This window comes from Triticum aestivum, chromosome 1D (assembly GCF_018294505.1).
Source record: "Triticum aestivum cultivar Chinese Spring chromosome 1D, IWGSC CS RefSeq v2.1, whole genome shotgun sequence".
Taxonomy (NCBI): Eukaryota; Viridiplantae; Streptophyta; class Magnoliopsida; order Poales; family Poaceae; genus Triticum; species Triticum aestivum.
The window spans coordinates 27,266,116-27,277,380 of NC_057796.1; the positions used below are offsets into that span (position 1 = coordinate 27,266,116).

At 38.6% G+C, this 11,265-nt stretch overlaps 1 long non-coding RNA gene across 1 annotated transcript; it reads right to left on the reverse strand.

Annotated features, from left to right (window-relative positions):
• Positions 1 to 3,182: 3,182 nt before the first annotated feature.
• On the reverse strand, positions 3,183 to 5,044 carry LOC123163999 (uncharacterized). Its single transcript, XR_006482132.1, has 3 exons — positions 4,826 to 5,044; positions 4,502 to 4,708; positions 3,183 to 3,470 (listed from the first exon to the last, which is right to left on the reverse strand). It is a non-coding gene; the product is annotated as an uncharacterized lncRNA (long non-coding RNA).
• Positions 5,045 to 11,265: the final 6,221 nt, after the last annotated feature.

Sequence of the window (11,265 nt, forward strand, 5' to 3'; positions counted from 1 at the left end):
GTAGAGTTTGAAAATTGCCCTATAGTCCCGGTTTGTGTCTGCAACCGAGACTATAGGTCAGACCCCTTTAGTACCGGTTGGTGGCACAAACCGGTACTAAAGGTTAGCCCTTTAGTACCGGTTTGTTACACGAACTGGTACTAAAGGTGATCGTGGGGCCCCGGCCTGACGCCAGCCTGCCGTCACCCCTTTAGTACCGGTTCGTGGCACGAACCGGTACTAAAGGTTCACCACGAACCGGCATTAATGCATAGTCGTTCGAACCGGCACTAATGGTACCATTAGTACCGGGCTAAAATCAAACCGGGACTAATGTGTCTCACATTAGTGACTCTATGGTTAATGAAGGTATTGTCTTGGGGCATAAAATTTCTAAAAGAGGCATTGAAGTTGATAAAGCTAAAGTTGATGCTATTGAAAAGATGTCGTGTCCCAAGGACATTAAAGGTATAAGAAGTTTCCTTGGTCATGCCAGTTTTTATAGGTACATTAAGGACTTCTCTAAAATCTCCAGGCCTCTGACTAATCTCTTACAAAAAGACGTTCCTTTTATATTTGATGATGATTGTGTAGAGCCATTTGAAGTACTTAAGAAAGCCTTGATTTCTCCACCTATTGTTCAGCCTCCTGATTGGAATTTACCCTTTGAAATTATGTGCGATGCTAGTGATTATGCTGTAGGTGTTGTTCTAGGACAAAGAGTTGATAAGAAAATGAATGTTATCCAATATGCTAGTAAAACCCTAGACAATGCCCAGATAAATTATGCTACTACTGAAAAAGAATTTTTAGCAGTTGTATTTGCTTGTGATAAGTTCAGAACTTATATTGTTGATTCTAAAGTAACTGTTCACACTGATCATGCTGCTATTAAATACCTTATGGAAAAGAAAGATGCTAAACCTAGACTTATTAGATGGGTTCTCCTGCTACAAGAATTTGATTTGCATATTATCGATAGAAAGGGAGCTGAGAACCCCGTTGCAGACAACTTGTCTAGGCTAGAGAATGTTCTTGATGACCCACTGCCTATTGATGATAGCTTTCCTGATGAACAATTAGCTGTCATAAATGCTTCTCGTACTGCTCCATGGTATGGTGATTATGCTAATTACATTGTGGTTAAATTTATACCACCTAGTTTCACATACCAGCAAAAGAAAAAGTTTTTCTATGATTTAAGACATTACTTCTGGGATGACCCATACCTTTATAAAGAAGTATTAGATGGTGTTATTAGACGTTGTATACCTGAGTATGAACAGGAACAGATCCTACGCAAGTGTCACTCGGAAGCTTATGGAGGACACCACGCCGGAGATAGAACTGCGCATAAGGTATTGCAATCCGGTATTTATTGGCCTACTCTCTTCAAAGATGCCCATAAGTTTGTCTTGTCTTGTGATGAATGTCAAAGACTTGGTAATACTAGTCGTCAACCCGTGCGATGCACGGGCTAGCATTTTGAGATTGTCAGCTGTAGTTTCTCTTTCATTTTTGCCCTTGCTAATGATGTCCGATTCACTATCATTAGATTCTGGTACCGCACGTTTGAGATTGGTTGCTCAGGTAGCAAACTTTACCTATTTTGCTTTATGTTTTTGCACTTTTGGATTCTTTGATCACCTGCATATGCTACATTTTATTTTATTGTCATTAAATATTCCAAGTAGATTAGTGGGTATGTATATGATTATTTCCTGGTATTTTCGCAACAAATACATTATGTTGTTTTTTATTTGGTTCACTATGAATTTGACACATGTTGAATATGAGTCGCCAAGATTAAATTGTTTTAGACATTTGTCGAATATATAAAGCTAAAATCTACTCTAGATATAAGGCATTTTAGTAATTTGCCGACACAAAGGAAATGGACTAATTAACAACAAAGTATATATAAAGTAAAAAATCTGATGTTCTAGTACGTTCTTTTACATCATAAATGTTGCTAAATATTCATCCATGTGCGACTTATCTTTTGATTCCCTTTATGAGTCTCTTGAATTCCATTGATCTTTGACTGATCTCAGTTCCTTTGATTTCTGCATGTCCAACATCAATATCGTTTTCTGATATTAATTAGGTCAGCGCCGTCATATCTAAAGGTTATTGTACAATCTCTCTTAGGTCTTAATTCTGGGAAGAATTCATCTTTCTCCGGACTAACCTTACTTTCCAATTCTTCATGTGAATACAACACAAAATGTGTTCCTTCCCTAGTCTTTTTGGTGTCCTGCACAATAATATATTGTCAGCAACATACTTATACAAAAACATAAAATATTTATGTTAATTACGGTAAAATAAGAATTATATATACTGTGGAATGTAGTAGATATTAAACAGTATAGAGCATCATATAGTAGAAAAGGCTCCCATTCAACATTTGCATGCAACACTGAGGAATTGTATTGTTAATCTAAAAAGATTTTATATATAGTAATGTTGGTAGCAAAACTTGAGGTATAGTCATCTAATCTAAACTGAAATATCAATTGATATCAACATATTTTCTTGATTTGCTTGTTCCTAAAACGTCCAAGTTGTTGTTGCACTCAAATCACAGATCCCTAGCTTAATTTTGTGCTACAAATAATATGACATGTTTTTTACCTTGGAATAGTAGGGGAGCCCGCTACATAATGTGGCATACATAGGTCAGTACATGAAAAAATACTTCCTAAATAATGAGATGCACCTTCAACATGTCCGATTAGGTTCCTTTTCATAGTTGGGATAGAAGTTGTTGCCTTGCTTTTATACTTCCTTGTGCCATTTGCAACATTTGCAATATAATTATTGAGTCTATAGTATTTAACTTTAGCACATAATAAAATATAACAAAGGAATATCAGTTTTCTGATTCAGAAGTGATTTTAGCCTTTTCTTGTAGTGTTCTTCTTTTACATAGCATTTGCCCTTGAATTGTGTAAGTGGGCTTCCTCCATTTCCTCCAGAATGGCGTCTTGGGGCAATACGTGCTTTTTGCATTTACAGAAGTATTGGTTCATGTGGTAGAAAAATAGTTCTTTATATAATTGCAGGATAACTATTACACCTCATTTGGAACATGGGTTGCTCCTAGAAATGACAGCGATTAGTCTGCAACTCTGCATGCACTTGATATTAACTTCTGTATAAATAAATATGCACATAGCAATACTTACATCCCATTAATATAAATACAGACCTTTATATTTTCTGGCAGCGGTTAATATTACTATAACAGTAGGACCCAAAGAATCCACATCAATTTGGTAAACCTTCTCACCCCATAGCGTAACATTAAATTTCTAATCCCCCTATATTCCTAGAGATCTAACTACTAGCAAGCATGGTAAGTTGCCTCATTTAGTTCCATTCAGTATACTAACTCAATTCGGACAACAACATCTTAAATCTTCCAAACACCATGAGTTGCCTGGGTTTTTCAATACGTCCGATGTAAGTTGCGATGCCAATGACTCCTGCTAAATAAAGCGATGTTAATATGGAGAAAACACTGGAATGGATATTGTTCACAAATATAGGTGTAAGAGGTAAGTAAATCATCTAGCGTCTCCCGCTGGAAATAACTTCAACGATAAAAACTGTTAAGCTTTTCTCTGCTATTTCGAAACAACTATAGACATTTTATCTCTCGAATTTAGTATCCAATCAAAAAGCAGAGGCTATCTATCATGTGCACAAAAAATAGTATCTTGTCGCATTCTACTGGATGGAAATTCAGCGCCTATGTAACACTAAAATTTGATATCATGTCGTGAACCTTCGTGGACTAATGCTTTAATGTGTATACCATCTGTTTCATCACCTTGGCATGTATCATATTTCCCGGAAACAATTAAATTTATGAAGAAGCCTGACAATTTGTTATAACTTCTATAGACCCTAGTTGCCCATTTAACCCTTCTCATTGCTAAGTGCATCAAGTACATCAAACGACATTGCTACAGCAAACAAAGAAAAAATAATAATACAAATTATGACCACAAACCAATTTCAAAAGAAAAAGAAAGAAAGGAACACAAAATTGTGGAGATTATTAAATCTGCAAACTGGAAAGAAAGGAGTATGAAACTTCAATTAGCTCTTGGTTGCCATGTATTACGTAAGCAACATGAACTGTGTACTCTATAAATGGGAGAGAAAAAGGCATATGACAAATCATTAGAAAAACATTGGGCAGCCCTTTGATGGACGGGAGGCTCTTAGAAGTTGGTGTTGTATGTAAATAGTAACCTGGTTTAATTCATAAGATAACCTTATGGGCATATATAGTTGTGTTCCTCCAACCCAATCTCCATGAGCTATCCACCAATTTTACATGAGAAGATTCGGGATTGAATCTGAATCTAACGAATAAAACCTAATTAGGATGAATTGGATCACACCATGATCGAAGGACACGACAATAAACAACTGAATCGGAATCCAAAAGAAAAATTATTGTAAAAAGACGAAAAAAATTGTATACAAAATAGTATGGGAAACGGACCTGATCTTGGATGAAAACATATTGCAGGCAATAAGCTCCCTGACCAGCCCAGATCGATGCCATAACTTGTTTGCATCACTATATGAGAGACCATGACTTTGCTTTGGCTGGGAGAAAGCGAGATGTCCATGAGCCATCCGAAAATTGTACGTGAGATGATTCGGGATCCAATCTGAATCCAGCAAATAAGTACCTATTTTGGGTGAACTGAAGCGCAACACGATCGAAGGACATGACAGTAAAAATTGAATCGGGATACAAAAGAAAAGTTATGGTAAACAGACCAAGAAACAAAATCTACATAAAACATTGTGAGAAACGAACCTGGTTCAGATGAGGAAATCAAATTTGAGGCATGCCAGATCCATGCCATAACCGTGTTTGCATCAGTTTGAGAGAGACCGAGCGGGGGCAGCGAGAGAGAATCGAGAGAGGGTTGCCCGGTGGAATAGTTCCCATGTGGGGAGTAGTTCGTGGGGAGAGAGAATGGATAGAGGGAGGAAGCGACGCTGGAAATTTTCCATCGGGAGGAGAGAGAATGAATAGGAAGGGGATCGGTGGAATAGTAGATTCTTTTAGATGGCAGTTAGTATCTAATCTCTTTCACCAATTTGAGAAAGGTACGTGAGTCATTTAAGGAAACAAATCTCATAATTACAAAAATTATAACAGAAAGTTATACGGGTTGATCTACAACGTGAAAACATGGCCCCACCAGGCTCGTATGCTTTATTCTATATGGATATTATATCCGCAGATCTAAACCGTAATAGTTTGGTCCCACCAGATTAACGGCTCCTAATTACTGATTAACATGGGAATTTCTAGAGAGTCTGTAATTAGTATAGGTAAAGGTATAGATAGATTAGTAGACGTCAAGAAATGCCTATGAACTATTCACTTGTTATTGAACCATTTGATGTTTGGGGCTTTGACTATATGGGACCGTTTCCTTCCTCTAACGGGTATACACATATTTTAGTTGCTGTTGATTACGTTACTAAGTGGGTAGAAGCTATTCCAACTAGTAGTGCTGATCATAACACCTCTTTTAAGATGCTTAAAGAAGTTATTTTTCGAGGTTTGGAGTCCCTAGATATTTAATGACTGATGGTGGTTCACATTTTATTCATGGTGCTTTTCATAAAATGCTTGCTAAGTATGATGTTAATCATAGATTGCATCTCCGTACCACCCATAGTCTAGTGGTCAAGTAGAATTGAGCAATAGAGAGCTCAAATTAATTTTGCAAAAGGCTGTTAATAGGTCTAGAAAGAATTGGTCCAAGAAACTTGATGATGCATTATGGTCCTATAGAACTACATATAAAAATCCTATGGGTATGTCTCAGTATAAAATGGTTTATGGGAAAGCATATCACTTACCTCTCGAACTAGAACATAAAGCATATTGGGCCCTTAAAGAGCTCAATTATGATTTCAAACATGCCGGTGAGAAGAGGTTATTTTACATTAGCTCACTTGATGAATGGAGAACGCAGGCCTATGAGAATGCCAAACTATTTAAAGAAAAAGTTAAAAGATGGCATGACAAAAGGATACAAAAGCGTAAGTTTAATCTAGGTGATTATGTGTTGCTATTCAACTCTCGTTTAAGATATTTTACAGGAAAACTTCTCTCTAAATGGGAAGGTCCTTACGTTATCGAGGAGGTCTATCATTCCGGTGCCATAAAAATCAACAACTTCGAAGGCACTAATCCAAAGGTGGTGAACGGTCAAAGAATCAAACATTATATCTCAGGTAATCCTATAAAATGTTGAAACCAATGTTATAGAAACCGTAACCCCGGAGGAATACATAAGGGACACTTTCTAGAACGCTTCAGACTCCGAAAAGGAATAGGTATGTGGTACGGTAAGTAAACCGACTCCAAAACAGTTCTAATGGCAATTTTTCTCCGTTTTGGAATATTTAAGAAAATAGGAAAACAAGAAGTAGTCCGGGAAGGACACGAGGCGTCCACCAGGGTGGAGGGCGCGCCCTACCCCCCTGGGCGCGGCCCCTGCCTCATGGGCACCTCGTGTGCTCTCCGGACTCCGTCTTCTTGCACGATACTTCTTTTGGTCGGTAAAAATTCATTATATAATCTCCCGAAGGTTTTGACCATGGTATCACGCAAATATCCTCTGTTTTTGTTTCGAGCTGTTTTTCTGACAGATCTAGATCACCATGACGTCTCCAAGTGCCCCGAAGGACAAGTTCTTCGAGAAGGTCATCAACCCCTACCTCGCGGAAGTGCTGCAACATTCTCAAACCATTGAGATGCATGAGGGGGTGCTGCACATCCGCGATGTTGAGGGACCAAGGAGGACCGAAAGCATGGAGACAAGGCTTGAAGCAATGGAACAACAAGTCTTCAATTGTCAGGAGATGGTAGAGGGTGGACTCGACACCAATCACATAATGATCACGGAGTTCACCAACAACCACAAGTTGGACGCCAAGGACATTGGGGAGGCCATCTTCAAGCTTCACGAGAAAATCGAGCACCTCCAAGCCCAGATCTATGACCTACAAAACCAAAACTGTGAGTATGAATATAGATTCAAGAGGATGAGTTTGGATGCAGATTTGAGGATTCCGGAGACTCGATCATCTTTCTATGATGGTGAGCCTATGCCTTGGAAGATGGACGACAAGCCTACATCATCAACAACTCCATCATCACCACCTCCGAGGAAAGAGATATAATCACATGGGTATGGGCACTCCCCTTGGCAACTGCCAAGCTTGGGGGAGGTGCCCCGGTATCGTATCACCATCACACTCCTATCTTTACCGTTTTTCTTGGTTCGATCCTTTTGGTAATATCTTGATCTAGTAGAATAAAGTTTTAGTATGATTTAGTTTTGAGTTTTGCTTTATGATCCTTCTTTGTAATCGAGTTCGTGAGCTATATATAATAAAGATTAGTGTTGAGACAAGGGCTTGATTATCTTGCTATGATCGCGAGGGAATAAAAGAAAAGCGAAAGAATATAAAGAAATAAAAAAAGATCATATTGATCTTATGGAGAGTAATGACTTCACATATAAAGAGTATGATGAATAAAAGTTGTTGAGAGCTGACAAACACAGTTTTTGTCATCGTTGCAATTAATAGGAAGTAATAAAGAAAGAGAGGTTTTCACATATAAATATACTATCTTGGACATCTTTTATGATTGTGAGCACTCATTAAAATATGACATGCTAAAGTGTTGATGTTGGACAAGGAAGACAATGTAATGGGTTATGTTTTCTTATATCTGAAATAAAGTATATTGTCATGGATCATCCAACATGTTGAGCTTGCCTTTCCCCCTCATGCTAGCCAAATTCTTTGCACCAAGTAGAGATCTACTTGTGCTTCCAAATATCCTTAAACCCAGTTTTGCCATGAGAGTCCACCATACCTACCTATGGATTGAGTAAGATCCTTCAAGTAAGTTGTCATTGTTGTATGCAATAAAAATTGCTCTCTAAATATGTATGATTTATTAGTGTGGAGAAAATAAGCTTTATACGGTCTTGTGATGTGGAAGCAATAAAAGCGACGGACTGCATAATAAAGGTCCATATCGCAAGTGGCAATATAAAGTGACGGTCTTTTGCATTAAGATTTCGTGCATCCCACCATAAAAGCACATGAAAACCTTTGCTTCCCTCTGTGAAGGGCCTATCCTTTATTCTTGTCTTATACCTTATGCAAGAGTCATGGTGATCTTCACCTTTCCTTTTTACACTTTATCCTTTGGCAAGCACAGTGTGTTGGAAAGATCCTGATATATATATATCCAATTGGATGTAAGTTAGCATGAACTATTATTGTTGACATTGCCCTTGAGGTAAAAGGTTGGGAGGCAACACTATAAGCCCCTATCTTTCTCTGTGTCCGATTAAAACTCTATAACCACAAGTATTGTGTGAGTGTTAGTAATTGTGAAAGACTAAATGACAGTTGAGTATGTGGACTTGCTGAAAAGCTCTTATAATGACTCTTTCCGATGTTATGATAACAATTGCTCCAATGACCGAGATTATAGTTTGTTGGTTCTCAATGAAGTTTCTGATTCATACTTGACATTGTGAATCAATTATTACTTGAGCATCAGAAATCATATGACAATTTATATATATGTTTCTCTTATAAGAATGATCATGATGCCCTCATGTCCGTATTTTATTTGATCGACACCTCTATCTCTAAACATGTGGACATATTTTTCGTTATCGGCTTTCGCTTGAGGACAAGCGAGGTCTAAGCTTGGGGGAGTTGATAAGTCCATTTTGCATCATGCTTTTATATCGATATTTATGTGCATTATGGGCTGTTATTACACGTTATGTCACATTTCTTGGGGGAGTTGATACGTCCATTTTACAAGGTTTATATGAAGAGGGAGAATGCCGGCAGTTGGAGTTCTGGGCTGGAAAAGGAGCAAATATTAGAGACCTATTCTGCACAGCTCCAAAAGTCCTGAAACTTCACGGAGGCAGTTTTTGGAATTAATAAAAAATACTAGAGAAAGTATTAACCAGAGGGGGCCCACACCCTGGCCATGAGGGTGGGGGCGCGCCCCCCTGCCTCGTGGGCCCCTGCTAGGCCTCCGATGCCCATCTTCTGCTCCCGGAGGGGGAAATCATCGCCATCGTCATCACAAACGATCTTCTCATCGGGAGGGGGTCAATCTCCATCAACATCTTCACCAGCACCATCTCCTCTCAAACCCTAGTTCATCTCTTGTATCAAATCTTTGTCCCAAAACCTCAGATTGGTACCTGTGGGTTGCTAGTAGTGTTGATTACTCCTTGTAGTTGATGCTAGTTGGTTTATTTGGTGGAAGATCATATGTTCAGATCCTTTATGCATATTAATACCCCTCTGATTATGAACATGAATATGATTTGTAAGTAGTTACGTTTGTTCCTGAGGACATGGGAGAAGTCTTGCTATAAGTAGTCATGTGAATTTGGTATTTGTTCGATATTTTGATGATATGTACGTTGTCTCTCCTCTAGTGGTGTTATGTGAATGTCGACTACATGACACTTCACCATTGTTTGGGCCTAGAGGAAGGCATTGGGAAGTAATAAGTAGATGATGGGTTGCTAGAGTGACAGAAGCTTAAACCCTAGTTTATAAGTTGCTTCGTAAGGGGCTGATTTGGATCCATATGTTTCATGCTATGGTTAGGTTTACCTTAATAATTCTTTTGTAGTTGCGGATGCTTGCAATAGGGGTTAATCATAAGTGGGATGCTTGTCCAAGAAAGGGCAGCACCCAAGCACTGGTCCACCCACATACCAAATTATCAAAGTAACGAACGCGAATCATATGAGCGTGATGAAAACTAGCTTGACGATAATTCCCATGTGTCCTCGGGAGCACTTTTCTCTATATAAGAGTTTGTCCAGGCTTGTCCTTTGCTACAAAAAGGATTGGGCCATCTTGCTGCACCTTATTTACTTTCATTACTTGTTGCCCGTTACAAATTAGCTTATCACAAAACTATCTGTTATCGATAATTTCAGTGCTTGCAGAGAATACCTTACTGAAAACCGCTTGTCATTTCCTTCTGCTCCTCATTGGGTTCAACACTCTTACTTATCGAAAGGACTATGATAGATCCCCTATACTTGTGGGTCATCAGGTACATGAGAGAAGTTAAGACTACCAATCGAGAGTCCCTCATGGTGAAAGTCAAGGAAGAGCATTGATGTCCACTACGCAACTTTATTCTTGTAGACACGTGTTGGGCCTCCAAGCGCAGAGTTTTGAAGGACAGTAGCAATTTTCCCTCAAGTGGATGACCTAAGGTTTATCAATCCGTGAGAGGTGTAGGATGGAGATGGTCTCTCTCAAACGACCATGCAACCAAATACAAGAAATCTCTTGTGTCCCCAACACACCCAATACAATGTTAATTTGTATAGGTGCACTAGTTCGGCAAAGAGATGGGGATAAAAGTGTAATATGTATGGTAGAAATATATTTTTATAATCTGAATAAATAAAAACAGCAAGGTAGCAAATAGTAAAAGGGCACAAAAACGGTATTGCAATGCTTGAAAATGAGGCCTAGGGTCCGTACATTCGCTAGTGCAATCTCCCAACAGTGCTAATATAATTGGATCATATAACCACCCCTCGAAGTGCGATGAAGAATCACTCCAAAGTTCCTATCTAGCGGAGAACATAAGAATAAATTGTTTGTAGGGTACGAAACCACCTCAAAGTAATTCTTTCTGTTCGGTCTATTCAAGAGTTTGTACTAAAATAACACAAAGCTATTCTTTCTGTTCTATCTATCCTAGAGTTCGTACTAAAATAACACCAAAGCAAATTCATATTCATAATACTCGATCCAACACAAAGAACTTCAAAGACTGCCCCAAGATTTCTACCGGAGAAACAAAGACAAGAACGAACATCAACCCCTATGCATAGATTACCCCAATGTCACCTCGGGAATCCGCGAGTTGAGTGCCAAAACATATATCAAGTGAATCAATACGATACCCCATTGTCACCATGAGTATTCAATTGGAAGACATATATAAACTGTTCTCAAATCCATAAAAGTATTCAATCCGATAGCAACGAAATCTCGAAGGTAAAAACTCAATTCATCACAACAAGATAGAGAGGGGAAAACACCGTACGATCCGACTATATTAACAAAGCCCGTGATACATCAAGATTGTCACATCTCAATAACACGGGAGAGAGAGATTAAACACAGAGCTACTGGTACAAACCC